This window comes from Phalangium opilio, unplaced genomic scaffold (genome assembly GCF_054372755.1).
Source record: "Phalangium opilio isolate 3A_F unplaced genomic scaffold, DU_Popi_V2 ptg000352l_1, whole genome shotgun sequence".
Classification (NCBI taxonomy): Eukaryota; Metazoa; Arthropoda; class Arachnida; order Opiliones; family Phalangiidae; genus Phalangium; species Phalangium opilio.
Window position 1 is genome coordinate 8,446,578 of NW_028324228.1, and position 15,716 is coordinate 8,462,293.

At 47.5% G+C, this 15,716-nt stretch overlaps 14 non-coding genes across 14 annotated transcripts; all 14 read right to left on the reverse strand.

Moving 5' to 3' along the window:
- Positions 1 to 374: 374 nt before the first annotated feature.
- TRNAN-GUU (transfer RNA asparagine (anticodon GUU)) lies at positions 375 to 447 on the reverse strand. Its single transcript has one exon. It is a non-coding gene; the product is annotated as a tRNA-Asn (tRNA).
- Positions 448 to 1,400: 953 nt separating this feature from the next.
- Positions 1,401 to 1,473, reverse strand: TRNAN-GUU (transfer RNA asparagine (anticodon GUU)). Its single transcript has one exon. It is a non-coding gene; the product is annotated as a tRNA-Asn (tRNA).
- A 221-nt stretch (positions 1,474 to 1,694) lies between these two features.
- TRNAN-GUU (transfer RNA asparagine (anticodon GUU)) lies at positions 1,695 to 1,767 on the reverse strand. Its single transcript has one exon. It is a non-coding gene; the product is annotated as a tRNA-Asn (tRNA).
- A 953-nt stretch (positions 1,768 to 2,720) lies between these two features.
- Positions 2,721 to 2,793, reverse strand: TRNAN-GUU (transfer RNA asparagine (anticodon GUU)). Its single transcript has one exon. It is a non-coding gene; the product is annotated as a tRNA-Asn (tRNA).
- Positions 2,794 to 3,746: 953 nt separating this feature from the next.
- Positions 3,747 to 3,819, reverse strand: TRNAN-GUU (transfer RNA asparagine (anticodon GUU)). Its single transcript has one exon. It is a non-coding gene; the product is annotated as a tRNA-Asn (tRNA).
- Positions 3,820 to 4,040: 221 nt separating this feature from the next.
- Positions 4,041 to 4,113, reverse strand: TRNAN-GUU (transfer RNA asparagine (anticodon GUU)). Its single transcript has one exon. It is a non-coding gene; the product is annotated as a tRNA-Asn (tRNA).
- Positions 4,114 to 5,800: 1,687 nt separating this feature from the next.
- TRNAN-GUU (transfer RNA asparagine (anticodon GUU)) lies at positions 5,801 to 5,873 on the reverse strand. The gene has a single exon. It is a non-coding gene; the product is annotated as a tRNA-Asn (tRNA).
- A 221-nt stretch (positions 5,874 to 6,094) lies between these two features.
- Positions 6,095 to 6,167, reverse strand: TRNAN-GUU (transfer RNA asparagine (anticodon GUU)). The gene has a single exon. It is a non-coding gene; the product is annotated as a tRNA-Asn (tRNA).
- Positions 6,168 to 8,441: 2,274 nt separating this feature from the next.
- On the reverse strand, positions 8,442 to 8,514 carry TRNAN-GUU (transfer RNA asparagine (anticodon GUU)). Its single transcript has one exon. It is a non-coding gene; the product is annotated as a tRNA-Asn (tRNA).
- Positions 8,515 to 10,349: 1,835 nt separating this feature from the next.
- On the reverse strand, positions 10,350 to 10,422 carry TRNAN-GUU (transfer RNA asparagine (anticodon GUU)). The gene has a single exon. It is a non-coding gene; the product is annotated as a tRNA-Asn (tRNA).
- A 1,540-nt stretch (positions 10,423 to 11,962) lies between these two features.
- TRNAN-GUU (transfer RNA asparagine (anticodon GUU)) lies at positions 11,963 to 12,035 on the reverse strand. The gene has a single exon. It is a non-coding gene; the product is annotated as a tRNA-Asn (tRNA).
- Positions 12,036 to 12,988: 953 nt separating this feature from the next.
- TRNAN-GUU (transfer RNA asparagine (anticodon GUU)) lies at positions 12,989 to 13,061 on the reverse strand. The gene has a single exon. It is a non-coding gene; the product is annotated as a tRNA-Asn (tRNA).
- A 1,539-nt stretch (positions 13,062 to 14,600) lies between these two features.
- TRNAN-GUU (transfer RNA asparagine (anticodon GUU)) lies at positions 14,601 to 14,673 on the reverse strand. Its single transcript has one exon. It is a non-coding gene; the product is annotated as a tRNA-Asn (tRNA).
- Positions 14,674 to 15,432: 759 nt separating this feature from the next.
- On the reverse strand, positions 15,433 to 15,505 carry TRNAS-GCU (transfer RNA serine (anticodon GCU)). The gene has a single exon. It is a non-coding gene; the product is annotated as a tRNA-Ser (tRNA).
- Between the last annotated feature and the right edge of the window lie 211 nt (positions 15,506 to 15,716).

A 15,716-nucleotide genomic window follows, 5' to 3' on the forward strand; every position in this document is an offset into this window, starting at 1 on the left:
CGGAAGCCCAAAGATTAAATGTTCGTCAGGTATTGTGGAAAAACTTTGGATTTTTACGTTACATGTGAGATTTCACAACACCGCTCCCGGGTGGGCTCGAACCACCAACCTTTCGGTTAACAGCCGAACGCGCTAACCATTGCGCCACAGAAGCCCAAAGATTAAATGTTCGTCAGGTATTTTTAAAAAACTCTGAATTTTACGTTACATCTAAGACCTCACAACACCGCTCCCGGATGGGCTCGAACCACCAACCTTTCGGTTAACAGCCGACGGCGTTAACCATTGCGCAACGGAAGCCCAAAGATTAAATGTTCGTCAGGTATTGTGGAAAAACTTTGGATTTTTACGTTACATGTGAGATTTCACAACACCGCTCCCGGGTGGGCTCGAACCACCAACCTTTCGGTTAACAGCCGAACGCGCTAACCATTGCGCCACGGAAGCCCAAAAATTAAATGGTCGTCGGGTATTGTGGAAACACTTTGGCTTTTTACGTTACATGTCAGAGCTCACAACACCGCTCCCGGGTGGGGTCGAACCACCAACCTTTCGGTTAACAGCCGAACGCGCTAACCATTGCGCCACGGAAGCCCAAAAATTAAATGGTCGTCGGGTTTTGTGGAAACACTTTGGCTTTTTACGTTACATGTGAGAGCTCACAACACCGCTCCCGGGTGGGCTCGAACCACCAACCTTTCGGTTAACAGCCGAACGCGCTAACCATTGCGCCACAGAAGCCCAAAGATTAAATGTTCGTCAGGTATTTTTAAAAAACTCTGAATTTTACGTTACATCTAAGACCTCACAACACCGCTCCCGGATGGGCTCGAACCACCAACCTTTCGGTTAACAGCCGAACGCGCTTACCATTGCGCCACGGAAGCCCAAAAATTAAATGTTCGTCAGTTATTTTTAAAAAACTCTGAATTTTACGTTACATCTAAGACCTCACAACACCGCTCCCGGATGGGCTCGAACCACCAACCTTTCGGTTAACAGCCGACGGCGTTAACCATTGCGTAACGGAAGCCCAAAGATTAAATGTTCGTCAGGTATTGTGGAAAAACTTTGGATTTTTACGTTACATGTGAGATTTCACAACACCGCTCCCGGGTGGGCTCGAACCACCAACCTTTCGGTTAACAGCCGAACGCGCTAACCATTGCGCCACAGAAGCCCAAAGATTAAATGTTCGTCAGGTATTTTTAAAAAACTCTGAATTTTACGTTACATCTAAGACCTCACAACACCGCTCCCGGATGGGCTCGAACCACCAACCTTTCGGTTAACAGCCGACGGCGTTAACCATTGCGCAACGGAAGCCCAAAGATTAAATGTTCGTCAGGTATTGTGGAAAAACTTTGGATTTTTACGTTACATGTGAGATTTCACAACACCGCTCCCGGGTGGGCTCGAACCACCAACCTTTCGGTTAACAGCCGAACGCGCTAACCATTGCGCCACGGAAGCCCAAAAATTAAATGGTCGTCGGGTATTGTGGAAACACTTTGGCTTTTTACGTTACATGTCAGAGCTCACAACACCGCTCCCGGGTGGGGTCGAACCACCAACCTTTCGGTTAACAGCCGAACGCGCTAACCATTGCGCCACGGAAGCCCAAAAATTAAATGGTCGTCGGGTTTTGTGGAAACACTTTGGCTTTTTACGTTACATGTGAGAGCTCACAACACCGCTCCCGGGTGGGCTCGAACCACCAACCTTTCGGTTAACAGCCGAACGCGCTAACCATTGCGCCACGGAAGCCCAAAAATTAAATGTTCGTCAGTTATTTTTAAAAAACTCTGAATTTTACGTTACATCTAAGACCTCACAACACCGCTCCCGGATGTGCTCGAACCACCAACCTTTCGGTTAACAGCCGACGGCGTTAACCATTGCGCAACGGAAGCCCAAAGATTAAATGTTCGTCAGGTATTGTGGAAAAACTTTGACTTTTTACGTCACATCTGAGACCTCACAACACCGCTCCCGGATGGGCTCGAACCACCAACCTTTCGGTTAACAGCCGAACGCGCTAACCATTGCGCCACGGAAGCTCAAAAATTAAATGGTCGTCAGGTATTGTGGAAAAACTTTGACTTTTTACGTCACATCTGAGACCTCACAACACCGCTCCCGGATGGTCTCGAACCACCAACCTTTCAGTTAACAGCCGAACGCGCTAACCATTGCGCCACGGAAGCCCAAAGATTAAATGTTCGTCAGGTATTTTTAAAAAACTCTGAATTTTACGTTACATCTAAGACCTCACAACACCGCTCCCGGATGGGCTCGAACCACCAACCTTTCGGTTAACAGCCGACGGCGTTAACCATTGCGTAACGGAAGCCCAAAGATTAAATGTTCGTCAGGTATTGTGGAAAAACTTTGGATTTTTACGTTACATGTGAGATTTCACAACACCGCTCCCGGGTGGGCTCGAACCACCAACCTTTCGGTTAACAGCCGAACGCGCTAACCATTGCGCCACAGAAGCCCAAAGATTAAATGTTCGTCAGGTATTTTTAAAAAACTCTGAATTTTACGTTACATCTAAGACCTCACAACACCGCTCCCGGATGGGCTCGAACCACCAACCTTTCGGTTAACAGCCGACGGCGTTAACCATTGCGCAACGGAAGCCCAAAGATTAAATGTTCGTCAGGTATTGTGGAAAAACTTTGGATTTTTACGTTACATGTGAGATTTCACAACACCGCTCCCGGGTGGGCTCGAACCACCAACCTTTCGGTTAACAGCCGAACGCGCTAACCATTGCGCCACGGAAGCCCAAAAATTAAATGGTCGTCGGGTATTGTGGAAACACTTTGGCTTTTTACGTTACATGTCAGAGCTCACAACACCGCTCCCGGGTGGGGTCGAACCACCAACCTTTCGGTTAACAGCCGAACGCGCTAACCATTGCGCCACGGAAGCCCAAAAATTAAATGGTCGTCGGGTTTTGTGGAAACACTTTGGCTTTTTACGTTACATGTGAGAGCTCACAACACCGCTCCCGGGTGGGCTCGAACCACCAACCTTTCGGTTAACAGCCGAACGCGCTAACCATTGCGCCACAGAAGCCCAAAGATTAAATGTTCGTCAGGTATTTTTAAAAAACTCTGAATTTTACGTTACATCTAAGACCTCACAACACCGCTCCCGGATGGGCTCGAACCACCAACCTTTCGGTTAACAGCCGAACGCGCTTACCATTGCGCCACGGAAGCCCAAAAATTAAATGTTCGTCAGTTATTTTTAAAAAACTCTGAATTTTACGTTACATCTAAGACCTCACAACACCGCTCCCGGATGGGCTCGAACCACCAACCTTTCGGTTAACAGCCGACGGCGTTAACCATTGCGTAACGGAAGCCCAAAGATTAAATGTTCGTCAGGTATTGTGGAAAAACTTTGGATTTTTACGTTACATGTGAGATTTCACAACACCGCTCCCGGGTGGGCTCGAACCACCAACCTTTCGGTTAACAGCCGAACGCGCTAACCATTGCGCCACAGAAGCCCAAAGATTAAATGTTCGTCAGGTATTTTTAAAAAACTCTGAATTTTACGTTACATCTAAGACCTCACAACACCGCTCCCGGATGGGCTCGAACCACCAACCTTTCGGTTAACAGCCGACGGCGTTAACCATTGCGCAACGGAAGCCCAAAGATTAAATGTTCGTCAGGTATTGTGGAAAAACTTTGGATTTTTACGTTACATGTGAGATTTCACAACACCGCTCCCGGGTGGGCTCGAACCACCAACCTTTCGGTTAACAGCCGAACGCGCTAACCATTGCGCCACGGAAGCCCAAAAATTAAATGGTCGTCGGGTATTGTGGAAACACTTTGGCTTTTTACGTTACATGTCAGAGCTCACAACACCGCTCCCGGGTGGGGTCGAACCACCAACCTTTCGGTTAACAGCCGAACGCGCTAACCATTGCGCCACGGAAGCCCAAAAATTAAATGGTCGTCGGGTTTTGTGGAAACACTTTGGCTTTTTACGTTACATGTGAGAGCTCACAACACCGCTCCCGGGTGGGCTCGAACCACCAACCTTTCGGTTAACAGCCGAACGCGCTAACCATTGCGCCACGGAAGCCCAAAAATTAAATGTTCGTCAGTTATTTTTAAAAAACTCTGAATTTTACGTTACATCTAAGACCTCACAACACCGCTCCCGGATGTGCTCGAACCACCAACCTTTCGGTTAACAGCCGACGGCGTTAACCATTGCGCAACGGAAGCCCAAAGATTAAATGTTCGTCAGGTATTGTGGAAAAACTTTGACTTTTTACGTCACATCTGAGACCTCACAACACCGCTCCCGGATGGGCTCGAACCACCAACCTTTCGGTTAACAGCCGAACGCGCTAACCATTGCGCCACGGAAGCTCAAAAATTAAATGGTCGTCAGGTATTGTGGAAAAACTTTGACTTTTTACGTCACATCTGAGACCTCACAACACCGCTCCCGGATGGTCTCGAACCACCAACCTTTCAGTTAACAGCCGAACGCGCTAACCATTGCGCCACGGAAGCCCAAAGATTAAATGTTCGTCAGGTATTTTTAAAAAACTCTGAATTTTACGTTACATCTAAGACCTCACAACACCGCTCCCGGATGGGCTCGAACCACCAACCTTTCGGTTAACAGCCGACGGCGTTAACCATTGCGCAACGGAAGCCCAAAGATTAAATGTTCGTCAGGTATTGTGGAAAAACTTTGGATTTTTACGTTACCTGTGAGATTTCACAACTCCGCTCCCGGGTGGGCTCGAACCACCAACCTATTAGTTAACAGCCGAACGCGCTAACCATTGAGCCACGGAAGCCCAAAAATTAAATGGTCGTCAGGTATTGTGGAAAAACTTTGGCTTTTTACGTTACATTTGAGACTTCACAACACTGCTCCCGGGTGGGCTCGAACCACCAACCTTAAGCTTAACATCCGAACACGCTAACCATGGAGCCAAGGAAGCCCAAAAATTAAATGTTCGTCAGTTATTTTTAAAAAACTCTGAATTTTACGTTACATCTAAGACCTCACAACACGGTCCCGGGTGGGCTCGAACCACCAACCTTTCGGTTAACAGCCGAACGCGCTAACCATTGCGCCACGGAAGCTCAAAAATTAAATGGTCGTCAGGTATTGTGGAAAAACTTTGGCATTTGACATTACGTTTGAGATCTCACAACACCGCTCCCGGGTGGGCTCGAACTACCAACCTTTCGGTTAACAGCCGAACGCGCTAACCATTGCGCCACGGAAGCTCAAAAATTAAACGGTCGTCAGGTATTGTGGAAAAACTTTGGCTTTTTACGTTACATTTGAGACTTCACAACACGGCAGCCGGGTGGGGTCGAACCACCAACCTTTTGGTTAACATCCGACGGCGTTAACCATTGCGCAACGGAAGCCCAAAAGATTAAATGTTCGTCAGGTATTGTGGAAAAACTTTGGCTTTTTAAGTTACATGTGAGAGCTCACAACACCGCTCCCGGGTGGGCTCGAACCACCAACCTTTCGGTTAACAGCCGAACGCGCTAACCATTGCGCCACAGAAGCCCAAAGATTAAATGTTCGTCAGGTATTTTTAAAAAACTCTGAATTTTACGTTACATTTAAGACCTCACAACACCGCTCCTGGATGGGCTCGAACCACCAACCTTTCGGTTAACAGCCGACGGCGTTAACCATTGCGCAACGGAAGCCCAAAGATTAAATGTTCGTCAGATATTGTGGAAAAACTTTGGATTTTTACGTTACATGTGAGATTTCACAACACCGCTCCCGGGTGGGCTCGAACCACCAACCTTTCGGTTAACAGCCGAACGCGCTAACCATTGCGCCACGGAAGCCCAAAAATTAAATGGTCGTCGGGTATTGTGGAAACACTTTGGCTTTTTACGTTACATGTCAGAGCTCACAACACCGCTCCCGGGTGGGGTCGAACCACCAACCTTTCGGTTAACAGCCGAACGCGCTAACCATTGCGCCACGGAAGCCCAAAAATTAAATGGTCGTCGGGTTTTGTGGAAACACTTTGGCTTTTTACGTTACATGTGAGAGCTCACAACACCGCTCCCGGGTGGGCTCGAACCACCAACCTTTCGGTTAACAGCCGAACGCGCTAACCATTGCGCCACGGAAGCCCAAAAATTAAATGTTCGTCAGTTATTTTTAAAAAACTCTGAATTTTACGTTACATCTAAGACCTCACAACACCGCTCCCGGATGGGCTCGAACCACCAACCTTTCGGTTAACAGCCGACGGCGTTAACCATTGCGCAACGGAAGCCCAAAGATTAAATGTTCGTCAGGTATTGTGGAAAAACTTTGACTTTTTACGTCACATCTGAGACCTCACAACACCGCTCCCGGATGGGCTCGAACCACCAACCTTTCGGTTAACAGCCGAACGCGCTAACCATTGCGCCACGGAAGCTCAAAAATTAAATGGTCGTCAGGTATTGTGGAAAAACTTTGACTTTTTACGTCACATCTGAGACCTCACAACACCGCTCCCGGATGGTCTCGAACCACCAACCTTTCAGTTAACAGCCGAACGCGCTAACCATTGCGCCACGGAAGCCCAAAGATTAAATGTTCGTCAGGTATTTTTAAAAAACTCTGAATTTTACGTTACATCTAAGACCTCACAACACCGCTCCCGGATGGGCTCGAACCACCAACCTTTCGGTTAACAGCCGACGGCGTTAACCATTGCGCAACGGAAGCCCAAAGATTAAATGTTCGTCAGGTATTGTGGAAAAACTTTGGATTTTTACGTTACCTGTGAGATTTCACAACTCCGCTCCCGGGTGGGCTCGAACCACCAACCTATTAGTTAACAGCCGAACGCGCTAACCATTGAGCCACGGAAGCACAAAAATTAAATGGTCGTCAGGTATTGTGGAAAAACTTTGGCTTTTTACGTTACATTTGAGACTTCACAACACTGCTCCCGGGTGGGCTCGAACCACCAACCTTAAGCTTAACATCCGAACACGCTAACCATGGAGCCAAGGAAGCCCAAAAATTAAATGTTCGTCAGTTATTTTTAAAAAACTCTGAATTTTACGTTACATCTAAGACCTCACAACACGGTCCCGGGTGGGCTCGAACCACCAACCTTTCGGTTAACAGCCGAACGCGCTAACCATTGCGCCACGGAAGCTCAAAAATTAAATGGTCGTCAGGTATTGTGGAAAAACTTTGGCATTTGACATTACGTTTGAGATCTCACAACACCGCTCCCGGGTGGGCTCGAACTACCAACCTTTCGGTTAACAGCCGAACGCGCTAACCATTGCGCCACGGAAGCTCAAAAATTAAACGGTCGTCAGGTATTGTGGAAAAACTTTGGCTTTTTACGTTACATTTGAGACTTCACAACACGGCAGCCGGGTGGGGTCGAACCACCAACCTTTTGGTTAACATCCGACGGCGTTAACCATTGCGCAACGGAAGCCCAAAAGATTAAATGTTCGTCAGGTATTGTGGAAAAACTTTGGCTTTTTAAGTTACATGTGAGAGCTCACAACACCGCTCCCGGGTGAGCTCGAACCACCAACCTTTCGGTTAACAGCTGAACGCTCTAACCAATGCGCCACGGAAGCCCAAAAATTAAATGTTCGTCAGTTATTTTTAAAAAACTCTGAATTTTACGTTACATCTAAGACCTCACAACACCGCTCCCGGATGGGCTCGAACCACCAACCTTTCGGTTAACAGCCGACGGCGTTAACCATTGCGCAACGGAAGCCCAAAGATTAAATGTTCGTCAGGTATTGTGGAAAAACTTTGACTTTTTACGTCACATCTGAGACCTCACAACACCGCTCACGGATGGGCTCGAACCACCAACCTTTCGGTTAACAGCCGAACGCGCTAACCATTGCGCCACGGAAGCCCAAAAATTAAATGGTCGTCGGGTATTGTGGAAACACTTTGGCTTTTTACGTTACATGTGAGAGCTCACAACACCGCTCCCGGGTGGGGTCGAACCACCAACCTTTCGGTTAACAGCCGATCGCGCTAACCATTGCGCCACGGAAGCCCAAAAATTAAATGGTCGTCGGGTATTGTGGAAACACTTTGGCTTTTTACGTTACATGTGAGAGCTCACAACACCGCTCCCGGGTGGGCTCGAACCACCAACCTTTCGGTTAACAGCCGAACGCGCTAACCATTGCGCCACAGAAGCCCAAAGATTAAATGTTCGTCAGGTATTTTTAAAAAACTCTGAATTTTACGTTACATCTAAGACCTCACAACACCGCTCCCGGATGGGCTCGAACCACCAACCTTTCGGTTAACAGCCGAACGCGCTAACCATTGCGCCACGGAAGCTCAAAAATTAAATGGTCGTCAGGTATTGTGGAAAAACTTTGGCATTTGACATTACGTTTGAGATCTCACAACACCGCTCCCGGGTGGGCTCGAACCACCAACCTTTCGGTTAACAGCCGAACGCGCTAACCATTGCGCCACGGAAGCTCAAAAATTAAACGGTCGTCAGGTATTGTGGAAAAACTTTGGCTTTTTTCGTTACATTTGAGACTTCACAACACGGCAGCCGGGTGGGGTCGAACCACCAACCTTTTGGTTAACATCCGACGGCTTTAACCATTGCGCAACGGAAGCCCAAAAGATTAAATGTTCGTCAGGTATTGTGGAAAAACTTTGGATTTTTACGTTACCTGTGAGATTTCACAACTCCGCTCCCGGGTGGGCTCGAACCACCAACCTATTAGTTAACAGCCGAACGCGCTAACCATTGAGCCACGGAAGCCCAAAAATTAAATGGTCGTCAGGTATTGTGGAAAAACTTTGGCTTTTTACGTTACATTTGAGACTTCACAACACTGCTCCCGGGTGGGCTCGAACCACCAACCTTAAGCTTAACATCCGAACACGCTAACCATGGAGCCAAGGAAGCCCAAAAATTAAATGTTCGTCAGTTATTTTTAAAAAACTCTGAATTTTACGTTACATCTAAGACCTCACAACACGGTCCCGGGTGGGCTCGAACCACCAACCTTTCGGTTAACAGCCGAACGCGCTAACCATTGCGCCACGGAAGCTCAAAAATTAAATGGTCGTCAGGTATTGTGGAAAAACTTTGGCATTTGACATTACGTTTGAGATCTCACAACACCGCTCCCGGGTGGGCTCGAACTACCAACCTTTCGGTTAACAGCCGAACGCGCTAACCATTGCGCCACGGAAGCTCAAAAATTAAACGGTCGTCAGGTATTGTGGAAAAACTTTGGCTTTTTACGTTACATTTGAGACTTCACAACACGGCAGCCGGGTGGGGTCGAACCACCAACCTTTTGGTTAACATCCGACGGCGTTAACCATTGCGCAACGGAAGCCCAAAAGATTAAATGTTCGTCAGGTATTGTGGAAAAACTTTGCTTTTTAAGTTACATGTGAGAGCTCACAACACCGCTCCCGGGTGAGCTCGAACCACCAACCTTTCGGTTAACAGCTGAACGCTCTAACCAATGCGCCACGGAAGCCCAAAAATTAAATGTTCGTCAGTTATTTTTAAAAAACTCTGAATTTTACGTTACATCTAAGACCTCACAACACCGCTCCCGGATGGGCTCGAACCACCAACCTTTCGGTTAACAGCCGACGGCGTTAACCATTGCGCAACGGAAGCCCAAAGATTAAATGTTCGTCAGGTATTGTGGAAAAACTTTGACTTTTTACGTCACATCTGAGACCTCACAACACCGCTCACGGATGGGCTCGAACCACCAACCTTTCGGTTAACAGCCGAACGCGCTAACCATTGCGCCACGGAAGCCCAAAAATTAAATGGTCGTCGGGTATTGTGGAAACACTTTGGCTTTTTACGTTACATGTGAGAGCTCACAACACCGCTCCCGGGTGGGGTCGAACCACCAACCTTTCGGTTAACAGCCGATCGCGCTAACCATTGCGCCACGGAAGCCCAAAAATTAAATGGTCGTCGGGTATTGTGGAAACACTTTGGCTTTTTACGTTACATGTGAGAGCTCACAACACCGCTCCCGGGTGGGCTCGAACCACCAACCTTTCGGTTAACAGCCGAACGCGCTAACCATTGCGCCACAGAAGCCCAAAGATTAAATGTTCGTCAGGTATTTTTAAAAAACTCTGAATTTTACGTTACATCTAAGACCTCACAACACCGCTCCCGGATGGGCTCGAACCACCAACCTTTCGGTTAACAGCCGAACGCGCTAACCATTGCGCCACGGAAGCTCAAAAATTAAATGGTCGTCAGGTATTGTGGAAAAACTTTGGCATTTGACATTACGTTTGAGATCTCACAACACCGCTCCCGGGTGGGCTCGAACCACCAACCTTTCGGTTAACAGCCGAACGCGCTAACCATTGCGCCACGGAAGCTCAAAAATTAAACGGTCGTCAGGTATTGTGGAAAAACTTTGGCTTTTTTCGTTACATTTGAGACTTCACAACACGGCAGCCGGGTGGGGTCGAACCACCAACCTTTTGGTTAACATCCGACGGCGTTAACCATTGCGCAACGGAAGCCCAAAAGATTAAATGTTCGTCAGGTATTGTGGAAAAACTTTGGCTTTTTAAGTTACATGTGAGAGCTCACAACACCGCTCCCGGGTGGGCTCGAACCACCAACCTTTCGGTTAACAGCTGAACGCTCTAACCAATGCGCCACGGAAGCCCAAAAATTAAATGTTCGTCAGTTATTTTTAAAAAACTCTAAATTTTACGTTACATCTAAGACCTCACAACACCGCTCCCGGATGGGCTCGAACCACCAACCTTTCGGTTAACAGCCGAACGCGCTAACCATTGCGCCACGGAAGCCCAAAAATTAAATGGTCGTCGGGTATTGTGGAAACACTTTGGCTTTTTACGTTACATGTGAGAGCTCACAACACCGCTCCCGGGTGGGCTCGAACCACCAACCTTTCGGTTAACAGCCGAATGCGCTAACCATTGCGCCACAGAAGCCCAAAGATTAAATGTTCGTCAGGTATTTTTAAAAAACTCTGAATTTTACGTTACATCTAAGACCTCACAACACCGCTCCCGGATGGGCTCGAACCACCAACCTTTCGGTTAACAGCCGAACGCGCTAACCATTGCGCCACGGAAGCCCAAAAATTAAATGTTCGTCACTTATTTTTAAAAAACTCTGAATTTTACGTTACATCTAAGACCTCACAACACCGCTCCCGGATGGGCTCGAACCACCAACCTTTCGGTTAACAGCCGACGGCGTTAACCATTGCGCAACGGAAGCCCAAAGATTAAAGTTCGTCAGGTATTGTGGAAAAACTTTGACTTTTTACGTCACATCTGAGACCTCACAACACCGCTCACGGATGGGCTCGAACCACCAACCTTTCGGTTAACAGCCGAACGCGCTAACCATTGCGCCACGGAAGCCCAAAAATTAAATGGTCGTCGGGTATTGTGGAAACACTTTGGCTTTTTACGTTACATGTGAGAGCTCACAACACCGCTCCCGGGTGGGGTCGAACCACCAACCTTTCGGTTAACAGCCGATCGCGCTAACCATTGCGCCACGGAAGCCCAAAAATTAAATGGTCGTCGGGTATTGTGGAAACACTTTGGCTTTTTACGTTACATGTGAGAGCTCACAACACCGCTCCCGGGTGGGCTCGAACCACCAACCTTTCGGTTAACAGCCGAACGCGCTAACCATTGCGCCACAGAAGCCCAAAGATTAAATGTTCGTCAGGTATTTTTAAAAAACTCTGAATTTTACGTTACATCTAAGACCTCACAACACCGCTCCCGGATGGGCTCGAACCACCAACCTTTCGGTTAACAGCCGAACGCGCTAACCATTGCGCCACGGAAGCTCAAAAATTAAATGGTCGTCAGGTATTGTGGAAAAACTTTGGCATTTGACATTACGTTTGAGATCTCACAACACCGCTCCCGGGTGGGCTCGAACCACCAACCTTTCGGTTAACAGCCGAACGCGCTAACCATTGCGCCACGGAAGCTCAAAAATTAAACGGTCGTCAGGTATTGTGGAAAAACTTTGGCTTTTTTCGTTACATTTGAGACTTCACAACACGGCAGCCGGGTGGGGTCGAACCACCAACCTTTTGGTTAACATCCGACGGCGTTAACCATTGCGCAACGGAAGCCCAAAAGATTAAATGTTCGTCAGGTATTGTGGAAAAACTTTGGCTTTTTAAGTTACATGTGAGAGCTCACAACACCGCTCCCGGGTGGGCTCGAACCACCAACCTTTCGGTTAACAGCTGAACGCTCTAACCAATGCGCCACGGAAGCCCAAAAATTAAATGTTCGTCAGTTATTTTTAAAAAACTCTAAATTTTACGTTACATCTAAGACCTCACAACACCGCTCCCGGATGGGCTCGAACCACCAACCTTTCGGTTAACAGCCGAACGCGCTAACCATTGCGCCACGGAAGCCCAAAAATTAAATGGTCGTCGGGTATTGTGGAAACACTTTGGCTTTTTACGTTACATGTGAGAGCTCACAACACCGCTCCCGGGTGGGCTCGAACCACCAACCTTTCGGTTAACAGCCGAATGCGCTAACCATTGCGCCACAGAAGCCCAAAGATTAAATGTTCGTCAGGTATTTTTAAAAAACTCTGAATTTTACGTTACATCTAAGACCTCACAACACCGCTCCCGGATGGGCTCGAACCACCAACCTTTCGGTTAACAGCCGAACGCGCTAACCATTGCGCCACGGAAGCCCAAAAATTAAATGTTCGTCACTTATTTTTAAAAAACTCTGAATTTTACGTTACATCTAAGACCTCACAACACCGCTCCCGGATGGGCTCGAACCACCAACCTTTCGGTTAACAGCCGACGGCGTTAACCATTGCGCAACGGAAGCCCAAAGATTAAAGTTCGTCAGGTATTGTGGAAAAACTTTGGATTTTTACGTTACATGTGAGATTTCACAACACCGCTCCCGGGTGGGCTCGAACCACCAACCTTTCGGTTAACAGCCGAACGCGCTAACCATTGCGCCACGGAAGCCCAAAAAATAAATGGTCGTCGGGTATTGTGGAAACACTTTTGCTTTTTACGTTACATGTCAGAGCTCACAACAACGCTCCCGGGTGGGGTCGAACCACCAACCTTTCGGTTAACAGCCGAACGCGCTAACCATTGCGCCACGGAAGCCCAAAAATTAAATGGTCGTCGGGTATTGTGGAAACACTTTGGCTTTTTACGTTACATGTGAGAGCTCACAACACCGCTCCCGGGTGGGCTCGAACCACCAACCTTTCGGTTAACAGCCGAACGCGCTAACCATTGCGCCACAGAAGCCCAAAGATTAAATGTTCGTCAGGTATTTTTAAAAAACTCTGAATTTTACGTTACATCTAAGACCTCACAACACCGCTCCCGGATGGGCTCGAACCACCAACCTTTCGGTTAACAGCCGAACGCGCTAACCATTGCGCCACGGAAGCCCAAAAATTAAATGTTCGTCAGTTATTTTTAAAAAACTCTGAATTTTACGTTACATCTAAGACCTCACAACACCGCTCCCGGATGGGCTCGAACCACCAACCTTTCGGTTAACAGCCGACGGCGTTAACCATTGCGCAACGGAAGCCCAAATATTAAATGTTCGTCAGGTATTGTGGAAAAACTTTGACTTTTTACGTCACATCTGAGACCTCACAACACCGCTCCCGGATGGGCTCGAACCACCAACCTTTCGGTTAACATCCGAACGCGCTAACCATTGCGCCACGGAAGCTCAAAAATTAAATGGTCGTCAGGTATTGTGGAAAAACTTTGACTTTTTACGTCACATCTGAGACCTCACAACACCGCTCCCGGATGGTCTCGAACCACCAACCTTTCAGTTAACAGCCGAACGCGCTAACCATTGCGCCACGGAAGCCCAAAGATTAAATGTTCGTCAGGTATTTTTAAAAAACTCTGAATTTTACGTTACATCTAAGACCTCACAACACCGCTCCCGGATGGGCTCGAACCACCAACCTTTCGGTTAACAGCCGACGGCGTTAACCATTGCGCAACGGAAGCCCAAAGATTAAATGTTCGTCAGGTATTGTGGAAAAACTTTGGATTTTTACGTTACCTGTGAGATTTCACAACTCCGCTCCCGGGTGGGCTCGAACCACCAACCTATTAGTTAACAGCCGAACGCGCTAACCATTGAGCCACGGAAGCCCAAAAATTAATTGGTCGTCAGGTATTGTGGAGAAACTTTGGCTTTCTACGTTACATTTGAGACTTCACAACACTGCTCCCGGGTGGGCTCGAACCACCAACCTTAAGCTTAACATCCGAACACGCTAACCATGGAGCCAAGGAAGCCCAAAAATTAAATGTTCGTCAGTTATTTTTAAAAAACTCTGAATTTTACGTTACATCTAAGACCTCACAACACGGTCCCGGGTGGGCTCGAACCACCAACCTTTCGGTTAACAGCCGAACGCGCTAACCATTGCGCCACGGAAGCTCAAAAATTAAATGGTCGTCAGGTATTGTGGAAAAACTTTGGCATTTGACATTACGTTTGAGATCTCACAACACCGCTCCCGGGTGGGCTCGAACCACCAACCTTTCGGTTAACAGCCGAACGCGCTAACCATTGCGCCACGGAAGCTCAAAAATTAAACGGTCGTCAGGTATTGTGGAAAAACTTTGGCTTTTTACAACCTTTTGGTTAACATCCGAACGCGCTAACCTTCGAGCCAAGGAAGCTCAGAAATGAAATGGTCGTCAGGTATTGTGGAAAAACTCTGACTTTTTACGTCACATCAGAGACTTCAAAACACCGCTCCCGGATGGGCTCGAACCACAAACCTTTTGAATAACAGCTGAACGCGCTAACCATTGCGCCACGGAAGCCCAAAAATTAAATGTTCGTCAGATATTTTTAAAAAACTCTGAATTTTACGTTACATCTAAGACCTCACAACACCGCTCCCGGATGGGCTCGAACCACCAACCTTTCGGTTAACAGCCGACGGCGTTAACCATTGCGCAACGGAAGTCCAAAGATTAAATGTTCGTCAGGTATTGTGGAAAAACTTTGGATTTTTACGTTACCTGTGAGATTTCACAACTCCGCTCCCGGGTGGGCTCGAACCACCAACCTATTAGTTAACAGCCGAACGCGCTAACCATTGAGCCACGGAAGCCCAAAAATTAAATGGTCGTCAGGTATTGTGGAAAAACTTTGGCTTTTTACGTTACATTTGAGACTTCACAACACTGCTCCCGGGTGGGCTCGAACCACCAACCTTAAGCTTAACATCCGAACACGCTAACCATGGAGCCAAGGAAGCTCAGAAATGAAATGGTCGTCAGGTATTGTGGAAAAACTTTGACTTTTTACGTCACATCTGAGACTTCACAACACCGCTCCCGGATGGGCTCGAACCACCAACCTTTCGGTTAGCAGCCGAACGGGCTAACCATTGCGCCACGGAAGCCCAAAAATTAAATGTTCGTCAGTTATTTTTAAAAAACTCTGAATTTTACGTTACATCAAAACCTCACAACACCGCTCCCGGATGGGCTCGAACCACCAACCTTTCGGTTAACAGCCGACGGCGTTAACCATTGCGCAACGGAAGCCCAAAGATTAAATGTTCGTCAGGTATTGTGGAAAAACTTTGGATTTTTACGTTACCTGTGAGATTT